We start from the raw sequence: 12513 nt of genomic DNA on the forward strand, positions 1-12513 counted from the left end.
TGCTTCCCGTCAGCGAGAAAAGACTCGGATCTATAAAACAAATCCAATAAAATCTGAGACATCTTCGTGTTGAACTGAAGCCAGCAGAGCCGTCTCAGTGCCGCTGCTTTTCTCTCCATCTGTCAGCACTGTCATCCGGTTTGAATAACCTTTATTGAACTGCCGGAGCGCGCGTGGGCTCGGTGCTGAAGCTGACAAACTCAGGGACAAACTCCTGCCCCTCCAAGCTGCTCTCACACATGCACTGCTGCCCTGAATCTTCCTGAATTAACTTTCTGTTCATTTTGACCCAAAATATTTTGATTTTAAACCTGCATCATCTGCTCCCGGGAGAACCAGACTCACCACGGTGTTTCCTTGAAGCTTGAAGGCTCTTTAAATCTTGCTGAAGCTTTGGGAAAGGCTGAGCTCTGCTGATCCTAACAGGACTTGAGTGTGGAGTCTGTCAGCACTGTCACTGGGTCTTATTGGTATTTTGACACCTGGAACATCGGCAGGGTTTAAGGATAAATGACGGTGATGTCCTCATGAGTGGGTGTAGTAGTAGAAGACGTTGCCTGCCAGAAACTTAAAGATACTGGTGAAGGCAAAGTTTAGCTAAATCTAATTGGGCTAGTGAGGAGAAGAGGCGCTGCTCTTCTCTCCATCTGTCAACACGCTCATCCAGTTTGAATTAGCTTTATTGCATCTTTCAGGACAGCATGGAGGACAAACTTCTGCTTCCCGTCTGGCTCACACATGCTACATGCTAATCTAAAATAAACACATGGAAACAACTAAAATTAATAATTGGGGGACGCGTTGAAATGACAGCGTAGTAAAGCGAGTGCTTCACTGAAACCTGCACCTTTCTGGGCAAACACGGGGTCTAACTCTTGCCCCTCTTGGCTCACACATGCACTGCAGCCCTGACCTCTTCTAGAGACTACCTGACATATGATCACATATTAAACTGCCTTTAACACATCTGATATTTGCCCATGTGAGAACAGTGCAGGTAAGACAGATCCACACACAGGAAGAACCTGGGGGGGCAGGGATAGCTCAGTAGGTAAAGTGGTCGCCCCATGATCGGAAGGTCGGCGGTTCGAATCCACTTAACGGCTACCCTGAGGTACCCCTGAGCAAGGTACCGTCCCTACACACTGCTCCCCGGGCGCCTGCTTAGTGGGCTGCCCACTGCTTCACTGAGTGAATGGGTCAAATGCAGAGAAAAACAAGTAATTTCCCCATGGGGATCAATAAAGTATCCATTATTATTATTATTATTATTAACCTCTACTCTGACCATGCTTGAGACAAGACAAGAGATTCTGCACGTGAGAGAGGAAAACGGAAAACAGCCACAGATACAAACATGAAGCCTGAGAAATGTTCTTCACTGCTGCCTGCGGCTGACAGCGATGAAGGCGTGAGCTGGGGATAGAAGAAGGAGCAACAGCAAAGAGATGAATACCATCACACCTGCAGATCGCTCAGTAACAGCCGAGGACTTCTGGTTTGTGAAGTCCTGATCGCATTCAGAGCAGTTTACTTGTTACCCATCACTCTGCAGCACACATTCACTCTGCAGCACATATTCAAACTGAATATAAGAAACAAACACAGGCACAGTCATGACTTCAAAACCTCAAGCTGAAAATTTTTCTCAGCTTTTACTGTGGACGTGATTAATGCTGCACTCTCATTGCGGCTGACCCTAAAGCATACCAAACCTTATTGTCTTTCTTGGGATTAATGAGGACCATAATTTAGAGCACAAACCTCGTGTCGTAATAAATAAGAGTTGAAACAAGCGACTTGGACCATAAACTAGACCAAAAGAATTTACTGAGTTCAAAGAGACCAGGGAAGCTGCAGGGTCTTTTTTGCATGGACTTCAATACAATCAAACTTCTTTTTACAACCAGACAAGTCGCCCCCTGCTGGTCATTGGAAAGAAGGCAGGTTCAATGCGCTTCCACGTGACCTTCACTTTTCACACTACGTGCACCTTCGATCAGCTGATGAGTGTTTCCGTATCCCCGCCTATCACAGTAACCTTCTGCATCATTTGCTCCTTTCTCCCCGCGTGTCCTTGCATTATAATCAATAATGTAATCAACGAAACAGCATTTAATCTCAAACCAGATGTTTGCAGATGTTCTACATTAGCGGTCCCCAACCTTTTTTGCGCCACAGACCAGTTTATGTCCGACAATATTTTCATGGACCGGCGTTTAAGGTGTCGCGGATAAATACAACAAAATAAAACCAGTACAGGCACCAAAAAAAGGAGATTTATTCATAACACACAGGAAAAGACCCAGGGAAACCGAGTTAACTGTAAAGATGGTAAAAACCCTGAAAACCATCAATTTCACACCCGAGCCTGAACTCTCGCGGCCTGGTACCAAACGACTCACTGACTGGCCTGGGATTGGGGACCACTCTTCTACATGACTATATGCTTTATGCATCTGAAACATCTGTGGTGTCCGAGTGAATTGGTGACATCTGGAAGGACAGGAAGCAGAGGATCTGACATCACTTCCTGTTTAAATAAACTAAGGCCATCTTATTGAATCTCTCTGAGCAACATATCAGTTCACACAGAAACGACTGCAAAGCATCAAAAAGGAACTTTAAACAGGATAAAAAGGTTAAAGGTCAAATAAAGAGAAGGTAAAGGAAGCTCGGTTAGGCGAGTCATGTCAGCTCATGTTCCACACTGACCCATGTTCATGAACTTTGGGTAATGACTGAAAGAATAAAACCACAAGTATAACTCTCTCCAGCCACCTGCGCGGGGTGCCCGCGGCTGATTTAGGACTCTCAGGAGGGATTACACTTGCCGCTGAGCCGGGAGTGGCAGGGGATCCCCTAAGAGGAGCTGAAGGAGGCTACTAGAGAGAGAGAGAGAGAGAGAGAGAGAGGAGCCTGAGTGCCTCGGCTCCCTCGATGCCGCCATGAGCCTGAAATGGAATAAGCTGCTTTACTAAAACAGAGAGAGAGGAGGAAAGAAAGAGTGAAAAGTAGTGAAAAAAGGAGCAAAACAGCAAAACGGAAAGAAAAAAACAAGTGTAAAGAAATTAAAAAGCAAAGTATACAAAGAAAAATCAATAAAAGAAGAAAAATAGAAAAATCAAGGAAACAGGAACAAACATGCAAAAGAAAGTTTGAAAGAAGCCACAAAAAAAATTAAGAAAGAGGAAAAGCAAAATATATAAAGAAGAAAAAGATCTAAACAAAAGCAAGAAAGAATTGGGTGAAATTTTATTCTATGGCTCTATGCTGCAAAGTCTCTGCATCACTTTGCTCTGACAGCTTCTTGTCGGTGAAAAACAAACGCAGAAGCCTCGAGCTGCCTGCTTTCTGCTGACTGTCTCCAGCAGAAGCTTCAAGGCTCTCCTAAAACAAGCACACAGCTGAAGGCTGGTTCAGCTGACCCTAACCGGACTCGAACGTGGACACACCGACCTCTGTGCAGGTGCAAACGCCCGTCAGAGTGATCAGACTCAGACTTGGTGTTCTGCAGGACCGGCTCCACATGCAGCCTGAAGGTCCTCATTAATACAGTAAACATGGGCCGTGAGTCTGAGAGAAAAATCTGAATTCATCAGATTTAATGTTCAGCTCTGACCAGCACGTTAAATCCTCTAATCCTCCTCTCTCTCTCTCTCTCTCAGTTTTAATTTGCTTTATGGAGCGAGCACAGAAACAGACAAACAGCAGAAGAAGAGAGTTCAAACTCCAGGAAACACACACCAACGATAACCACACACTAGTGATGGGATTTCCGGCTCTTTTTAGAGATCCGGCTCTTTCGGTTCGGCTCACTAAAAAGAGCCGGCTCTTTTGGCTCCGAACCGGCTCTTCAGGTTGTTTTGTTGCTTTAATTAATTTATTATTAACAATAATATAAAATTATGCACAAAAAGAATTACTAACGTAAAACAAAGTGGTTTTATTTATATATGTTTATATATAAATATATGCGGTGGCCCCTAGAGACAAAACACGTACAAACTCCGAAAAACATTTCTAGCATGAACTGAACTTCCAAAGCAGAGCTACTAGATCACTTAAATTACACAATTGAAAGCATGTGTGTATTGTTTGTGTATTTATACACAGGCACTCATATATATTCAAATAATTTAAAAAAAAGTTCATTTACCTGTTACTACCACACACCAAATCCAGTCGTTGGTACTTGCTGGCTTGTGTAGCCACAAGATACCAAAAGCTCCACACTGCGCCCAGCATCCTGGAGCACTTCTGTTGTCTTTTGTACGTGTTTTGAGTTTTTATGTGCTTCTGAGTTTTTACATGCTTCGGAGTTTGTACGTGTTTTGGAGTTTGCACATGCATCAGAGTTCGTACGTGATTTGAAGTTTGTATGTGCTTTGTCTGTAGGGGCCACCGTAAATATACTTTTATTTATTCACTCCACATAAAATGTAATAAATAAATCATATAATACAAAAATCAACTATTCACATTTCAACTTTTAACTATTTAAATTTTCAGCTTTTTCCTTTTACAAATTTAAAGTGAAAACAACACAAAACACTGCAAACCACAACCCAATTAAATATAAATTAAAATATCAAAACAAAAAGAACATGCATATTCTCTGTCATATGGGCCTGGATGAATAAACTTTCTGAATCCTTTATCATCTGCAACCGAAAATAGTTGTGGATGATTACTATACCTTTCTAATGTCACGTTTTTGTCCCTGGCTCTCTTTCTCTCTCTCTCTCTCTCCCTCTGGCTCTGTTCCTGCTACTGAGTGTAACTACCGCCCCTCCCCCCTCTGCCCAGCGTAAAGCACAAGGCTCACGTGCAGGCGAGAGAGAGGGTGAGAGAAAGAAAAAGAAAAAAAAAACCCACGTGACGGCTCGCGATAAGGAGCCGGCTCGCGTCGTTCACGTCAAAGAGTCGGCTCTAAGAGCCATTTCGTTCGCGAACGACCCATCACTACCACACACACATACACACAAACATCCATCTGCTCCTGCAGCAAAACAACAAGTCTGTCCCCCTCAGCTCCCATTATCCTGCTCTCAGAAATAAGCGTCCTGCACACATCTCAGCCTGCTACCAACACTTCTACACAACACTACACTGCTGCAACGCTTTTCCATCCACGAAACAAGATAAAGTCGCTTACTCGGTGTCACAGTCAATCTGCAAACTCGTAAACATGTAGTGAGCCAGCTGGAATCACCAGGATTTCCCCACTGATTACTCAAAATGTGATCTAATGTCATCTGTAAAAGCTGAACACAGCCACTGTCACGCCGCCTGTGAGTGGACTCAACATGTTGATGCCTCAGCATCGGAGCCCGTAGTGATGACAAAATCAGGACAACAGGGCGGAGTGCTGCGTGATCATGCAGGCCGGTTTTTGTCTTTGTTGTCTCCGTTACTGTTTGTTTGCTTGTTTCACTGACATTTTGTGTCTTAAAGGCAGAAGCAGAGATGAGGTCTACACATTAGCTGAGGCTAGAAGTCCTACATGAGCTGGATGTATATGCAGTAATGTTAACATGCATGTCCCTGTTATGTGGTGCTAACAGCAGAAAGTATCAAGGCCCAGTACAGTGATTTGAATAGTTTCCCCCATTATAACAACTCTAAGAGGTGTAATTTTTTTCTTTACCTCTCATACACCTGTGTAATTAAGCTAGGGAGCATGGCTAATCACTGTTCACATAGCTATATTGCAGCTAGCTGGAGGTGCTGCATGGAGCCTGTTCACTGCAGTTTTAATGCATTTATTGTACAAACATAGTGTCCTGCTGTGTGGTACAGTTCATCCAAAGCATTTATGCTTCATTTTTGGTTAATTAGAACTAATTAACGGTTATCTCTGCATCGTTACGCGTACAGTTTGTTGACGCAGCTTGCTAATTAAGCTAACTAGTTTTAGCTAATAGCTTCACTCCACCCTGTGGTGTAAATATGGTAACTTCCTGCCCTAAAAGACCAACATGATCTCAACCAGTAACACTGAGGTTTCAAAATCCGGATTCCAGAACTAATGGTAATTCAAAGGTGGCTACGTCCATCTTTTATATACAGTATATGGGGAGTTATTTGCTTTTAGAGCTAGCCTCATGTGTTGCTCAAGGAACTACAGTTCATGTTTCTGATGTGGAGGTTGCAGCTTGTAGCTGACTAAACACACAGTTTTTTAAAAGGAATAAAGCTCCATTAGCAGCTACAGCCTCTGTTAGAGTTTACTGAAAACTTTGATTTGTTCCTTTCAGTTTATCGACATTTCTAGGATGTGTTAATTGAACAGAGCTCTCCAGGTCATGCCTCAGCATGTCAGTTGTGTTAAGGTCAGGCTTTCTTCTTCACTCTGGTTTTTGTTTCATTGTGGGCTTCAGCTCGTGCCTAAGCTTCAGGAGGAGTCTAATCCACTTCTGAGCCGCTTGAGTTAATGTGAGAAAATCTCCTCAGATTAAATTAATCTGCTTCAACACTCATTGAGTTTTTTCCTCACATCGGATGAATGAAGTCACCGAGCTGCTCCTGAACTCATTGCTGGACTTCTGATCTCAGTTTTACATCAACACTGAAGCAGGACACTGTTTCTTTGCTTGTTTGTAATAAACGTTAATAAAGAGTCTGGGAAAAAATATCTGCAGCACGGATCTACCTCCTCTCTGATTGGTCTATTTGGTTTTAATTTATACTCTGAACAAACCAGGAACACATCAGGACATCTAACTGACATGACTTTGGTTTTCCTTCAGTTTGGTGACATTTTTGTTCATCCTCAGGATGCACAGATTTGTGTTCAGGCAGACAAACCAGTATTTGTGTCTATATGTGGACCAGCCCTGCTTACAGTGGCTCCCCGAAGGCTCATTTTGAGCCTCACACAAGGCAGGACAGCAAGAATAGCTGTCTGTGTGTGTGTGTGTGTGTGTGTGTGTGTGTGTGTGTGTGTGTGTGTGTGTGTGTGTGTGTGTGTGTGTGTCCCAAAGCGACTGCACAGGGAGCACATCCGAGGGAGGAAAAATAAGGGAAAAGAATGAAGGAGGTCAAAATAATGGTTCTACCGCCATCACAGCCGTGGGGGCTCCGCCCACCTGCAGTACTGTAGAGAGTACTAGTAACGCCATTGGATGAGAGCATGAAGGAGAAAGTACTTTACAGAGGTGCAGTTTTCATGTACTTCTAAGTATTTCTGTGTTAGGACGGTTTCTGCTGCAACTTCATTATATTTCAGATGCAAATGTTTGTACTCCGTAAAAATTTATTTTAAAGCTTTCATAACTTTTTCTGATTTTGCACATTTTATGATATAGTTCTGTTTGAATTATTACTGTATTTATTGCAGAGTTATGGCAGCTGACTCTCAGTATTGTAGACATATATGGCAGATAACAGATTTTACCAAAGTAACAAATAATAAAACTAAAGATATTTTCTTCAGAATTATTTTTTAATTTAGTTTTGGTTAACTAAAATAACTTTTGGAGTAATTCAGGTTTTTTGCGTGTGTCACATTTTAATTTAGATATTCAAAGCGAGGCCCTATCATGATTTTGTCTTTATGTCCTTATGGCTTAAAGCACATCCAGCTCCTTTCAGGGGCTGTAATTTACAAAGCAAATATCATGTTTTATTTATTAAGACCTAAAGCTAGTGATACAGCCAATAAACTCATCAAGAATGTGTTTGCTGGGCTCGTAGATCAGGTAGGAAGTGGAGAAGTTTTCTCATAGACTTCTATTCCATTGAAACCAGGTAAGTCGCCCCCTACTCGCGAGAATGTATGTTTAAGACAGGGACTGGTTTCAAGAGAAAACAGGAGATGAACCCCGACATATATGTACAAACATGCATATACCACACACACACACACACACACACACACACACACACACACACACACACACACACACACACACACACACACACACACACACACTATACCCTGGGTCTGTCCGTCAAGTCAGTGTTTTATGATCCTGAGCAGGAAAACTGGGAAAACCCTCCAACCTTTCATTAGATAATTATTAATAAATAATTACAAACCGATATGTAACATCGCGCGCAGGAGCAGCAGCGGCGGCAGCACGTGGCGCTGGGTGTGACGCGCAGCCACAACAACAACACTGCTGTCAGATCTCATCATCGCAGCGGCTTCGGTGTTAAAATCAGCCTCACTCAGGATTTTTCTGTCTCTGCGGAAAAACCTGGCACAGCTGCAGAGCACACCTCCGAGCCCGGCCCAGCCTTCCTCCCGCCGCCGCCCTCTGAACTGTGACCCGATTTGTTAAAGAGAGGCTAGGTGGACTCGCGGCACCGCCTCGTGCAGCTCGGCTGCAGCCCGCAGACATGCAGACTAAAAACAGTGATTTTTTGAATGGAGTCTGGCGGAGCGGCGGGGAGCCAGCCGGGGCCGTGTGCGCAGGCGGGTGACAGAGCTCCTACCTGCTGGCCTGACCCTTTACCTGCAGCTCCTCCGTCACAACGTCCAGGTGCCGCTCAGCTGATTGTCTCCCGCTGCGGCTCGCGCTCAGCCTCACATCAGCTGGACTCTGCGCGCCGATTGATGACGCCGACGGTCGCCTCGCGCGTGCAGCGATCCGATCAGTCATGTAGGGTCGACACTCTGTTCATCACTCTTCATCCTCCTCCTCGACACGGCGGCCACTCTCTGTGCTCAGTGAAGCTCCATCAGCAGCAGCAGCACGAGGCGCGCTCACGACGCCAGCACCATGCGGCGGGCATGCGCACGCCCTCGCCCGACTCCAGCAGGAGGTCCCTTCATGTTTCACAACGCGACGTGTCTGTGAAGGTTCTCAGTCATCCAGGTCATCGTAGTCTAAGGAGCTTGGAAAGAGAAGCCTCTGGACTTCTTTAAGTTTATGTTTCACCTCCCATCCGCGACGATAATCAGAGGAAACTGTATCTGATGTAGAGCCATCCGCACACCTACATCAGTCTGCTTACACCACGCTTTTTTCACAACTTGATTTATAAAACACGTTTCAGCCAAAAACTAAGTTTTAAAAAACGTCTTAGTGAAGGTCATAGACTGGATATAAAGGATGGATGAAGTGCCTTCCTTTTCCGTGACCAGCAGGGGGCGACTCATCTGGTTTCTCAAAGAAAGAAAAGAAAAACCTTTTAATTGTTCTTATTCATGTTACTGTGTCTGACTAATAAGACTGCACTGTTGGACAGTTCTATAATGTGTAACAGTGGTCAGCCTTAAAATAACTGCTTTGTCTCCAGCTCTGTTCTTTTCGGAGCGATGAAACGTATTTGACCAGTGCTCATCTGTCAGTGTTATACACTGCAACACTTTTTAATCAGAGTTTAGCATCAGGTCAGTTAAACTGCCAGGTATATTGATGTGGTCAGAGGGTTGTTAATTAGTTTCATCTGCTTTGGCATTAATGAAACTAACAACAGCGGAGCAACAATGACACAACCCCAAAAACAGGAATGGTTTTACCCTCTTCATCTTTTCTGTATTTTACTAGTTTAGCATTTGGCTAGGGTCAGCGTCACTACTGGTAGCATGAAGCGATACTTGGACCTTGCACAGGTAGTCCAACTCCTCCAGGATTTCACCCATTACCACAAGGTTTGCTGTGGCACAGTCTCAGGAGCATGGAGGAGATTCCAGGAGACAGACAGTTACTCTAGGAGAGTTGGACAGGGCTGTGGAAAGCCCTTAATCTATCAGGAGGACCAGTATCTGCTCCTTTGTGCAAGGAGGAACAATGAGCACTTCCAGAGCTACAAAATGACCTCCAGCAGGCCACCGGTGAGAACGTTTCTCACAAAACAATCAGCAACAGACTTCATGAGGGTGGGCTGAGACCCCGGCATCCTCTAGATCCAATAGTTCACCTCTGGGACAGTGCCATCCAGACTGTCCAGAAGCTCAGAGAAGGCCTGGTCCAGATCTGGGAGGAGATCCCACACACCAACCTCTGAAGCCTCATTAGGAGCATGCCCTGATGTTGTCAGGTATGCAAAAGTGTTCCTTTAATTTGCTTCCTTTTCTCATTTGACTTTGACGTAAAAGCTGGAACGTGTTCCAAGAGACTGTATACATAAATACCGATTTCTTGTAGGCATCAGTGAAAATGATATGAACACTTTCCATCACAACCAGTGCAGTCTCTTCACATTTCCTCCTTTTACTGAGATGAATGTCTGTGTGCCAGAAGAGACTTGAAGCCAGGTACGATCACTCTGATGGAAACCCTCCCATTCCACATGATGAATGCTGGAACAGCTCCAGCTCTGACGGAGGCTGGGGCAGTAGGTCTGTGTGATCAGCTGGTGAAGAAAAATCATATGTAAGCTTGAAAACACAAAGGAAAACAAGTCATTTCACCTTTACGTGAACCACAGGGATCACGAAAAATCAACTTCACTCAGTGATAAAGTCATGAAAACCAGCTTTCTGTAACAGGCTGGATCTCTAGTTTCAAGTCAAACACTCGAGATGTGCTTGAAGTGCAGACTTCCAGCTTTATTTCCAGGGGTTTAACAAAACTGCTGCATTTCCTGAACGAGGATTAAAGCCATTATTGAACACCGTCCGCCCTGTTTGTTAGAGGCTTTAAAGTAATTCAGTGACTGATGGATTTAAAATCCACTGTGATGGTCTACAGAGCCAAAATTACAAATACTGTCTGAATACGTACGTACCTAAATGTGTGTTTTGATTGTTAATCATATAAATATGTTGTTGAAAAAAATATAAAAACCCATCAAATCATTTTAGGTTGAACTTTACTCAGTGAGCAATATTTAAAAACATGAATATGAGCAGAAGGTGACCTGCAGAAAACGTGGAAACAGAAACTCTGGTGACATCTGGCAAACTGTGAATCAAATGTGCATCTAAATTCTCCGAGCATCTCAGTTTGACTCGGAGCAGCACATCTGAAGGGTTAATTCAGAGAATAATCCTGCCGCTGGGACGAATCCAGAAGAATAGCTCCCCACCTACCACCACCACCACCCACATGTGCAGAAACACAACGAGGCTTCAGGCTAAGCTGCTCCTGTTTCCGCTGATTTCTGCTCAGATGATGTTTAAATCTGCTGCTGCTTCCTCTCTACTGTACTCCAATTACTATTTGACTGACTTTCAGCGTCTGATGATGTGAGCAAGCGCTTTGGTGACAGTAGGAAGGAAAAACTCCCTTTCAACAGGAAGGAGCCTCCGGCTCAGGGTTAGGGAGGAGCGGCCATCTCTTGTGAGCGGTTGTGGGGAGGAAGCATCTTCTTCTTCAGGCTCTCGTCTTTAAGAGTGCATCTCTCCAAAAAATTTGAATACTGTAAAAAGTTGTGTAGTTAATACTTTAATTAAAACACATTTCATTTCATTAAAGCAGCTATACTTTAATTAAAACAGGTAAACTCACAGTAAAACATTTTAAGCCTTTTATTTTGTTTAAATTTTGATGATTATCGCGTATGGCTCAGACATCTAGTATCTTGAATTATGATATTTCCTATGATCATTGAAAAAAGGATCTCCATTATGAAATGTCAAACTTCTGATCAGTTGTGTATGCACACAGAGCATTTGGGGCTCCTTTACCACAAATCACTGCACCCGTGTGGTGATACATGGAGGTGTTCAGCTCGGCTGTAGTTTTGGGTCAGATGTTTCGCCTTCTTGAAAATACTCCACAAATTCTTTGAGGGGCTCAAGTCAGGCAGGTGAGTTGACTGCCCGCTCAAACACAGGTAGCTGTTTTGGTGCTTTACGCCCAAAAAGGAAAAGGAAATTAGCATCTTTGTTGACTTTGGACTTGATAGAACACACTGGACCGACCACCACCGGCACGATCAAGCAGACCAACCCATCAGACTGTGGAAACATTAAAGACTTCAGTCTGTGCCTCTCTATTCTAGCTCCAGATCTTGATCTCCAAATTAAGTGCAAACTTTACTTCAATGAAAAGAGGACAGTCCAGATCTTTTTCTCCTCAGGCCAGGCCAAGACACTCCTGATGTGGTCTCAGGCTCAGGAGTATCTGGAATGTGACAGGTGTGCTTCCTGTCCTAAAGACGTCTGTGTGGCGGCTCTTTATGGAACGACTTCACCCTTTGTGAAGTTCTACCGTTCTTGAATAAACTTGTCTTGACATCACTGTTTCCTGCAACACTTTTCCCAACTTTCCATCAATATGCTTCCATTCGGCACTCTGTGAACAGCCAGCCTTTTCAGCAGTGACCTTCAGTGGCTTAACCTCATTATGGAGGGCACTGATGGTCATCATCTTTCACGTTAGCAGCTTCCTCATGACTGTGCTAGAAATATTACAGTATACCTTTTTAGTTGTGATGAACAAAAAGGAAAAAAATGTAACACTATATAATAAGGCCCACAAGTAAGGCTGTGAATGCCCCGTAATTAAACTGAATTTCAATTTAATCATGTTTACCTACAAATACTTAAAGGTAGGCACGAGTAACAAGTCAGGTAACGATGGAGCCTTTTTTCACCCCTTTCACAATCACGGT

The 12513-nt window shown here is 43.8% G+C and overlaps 1 protein-coding gene across 1 annotated transcript in view; it reads right to left on the minus strand.

Moving 5' to 3' along the window:
* Positions 1-8624, minus strand: part of ccdc120a (coiled-coil domain containing 120a) — a 40205-nt gene extending 31581 nt beyond the window's left edge. Inside the window, exon 1 of the mRNA XM_080897806.1 lies at positions 8463-8624. The gene's annotated coding sequence lies outside the window, so the exon portion shown is untranslated. The remainder of the gene's footprint in view (positions 1-8462) is intronic.
* Between the last annotated feature and the right edge of the window lie 3889 nt (positions 8625-12513).

This window comes from Rhamphochromis sp. 'chilingali', assembly GCF_963969265.1.
Source record: "Rhamphochromis sp. 'chilingali' genome assembly, chromosome: 12".
NCBI lineage: Eukaryota > Metazoa > Chordata > Actinopteri > Cichliformes > Cichlidae > Rhamphochromis > Rhamphochromis sp. 'chilingali'.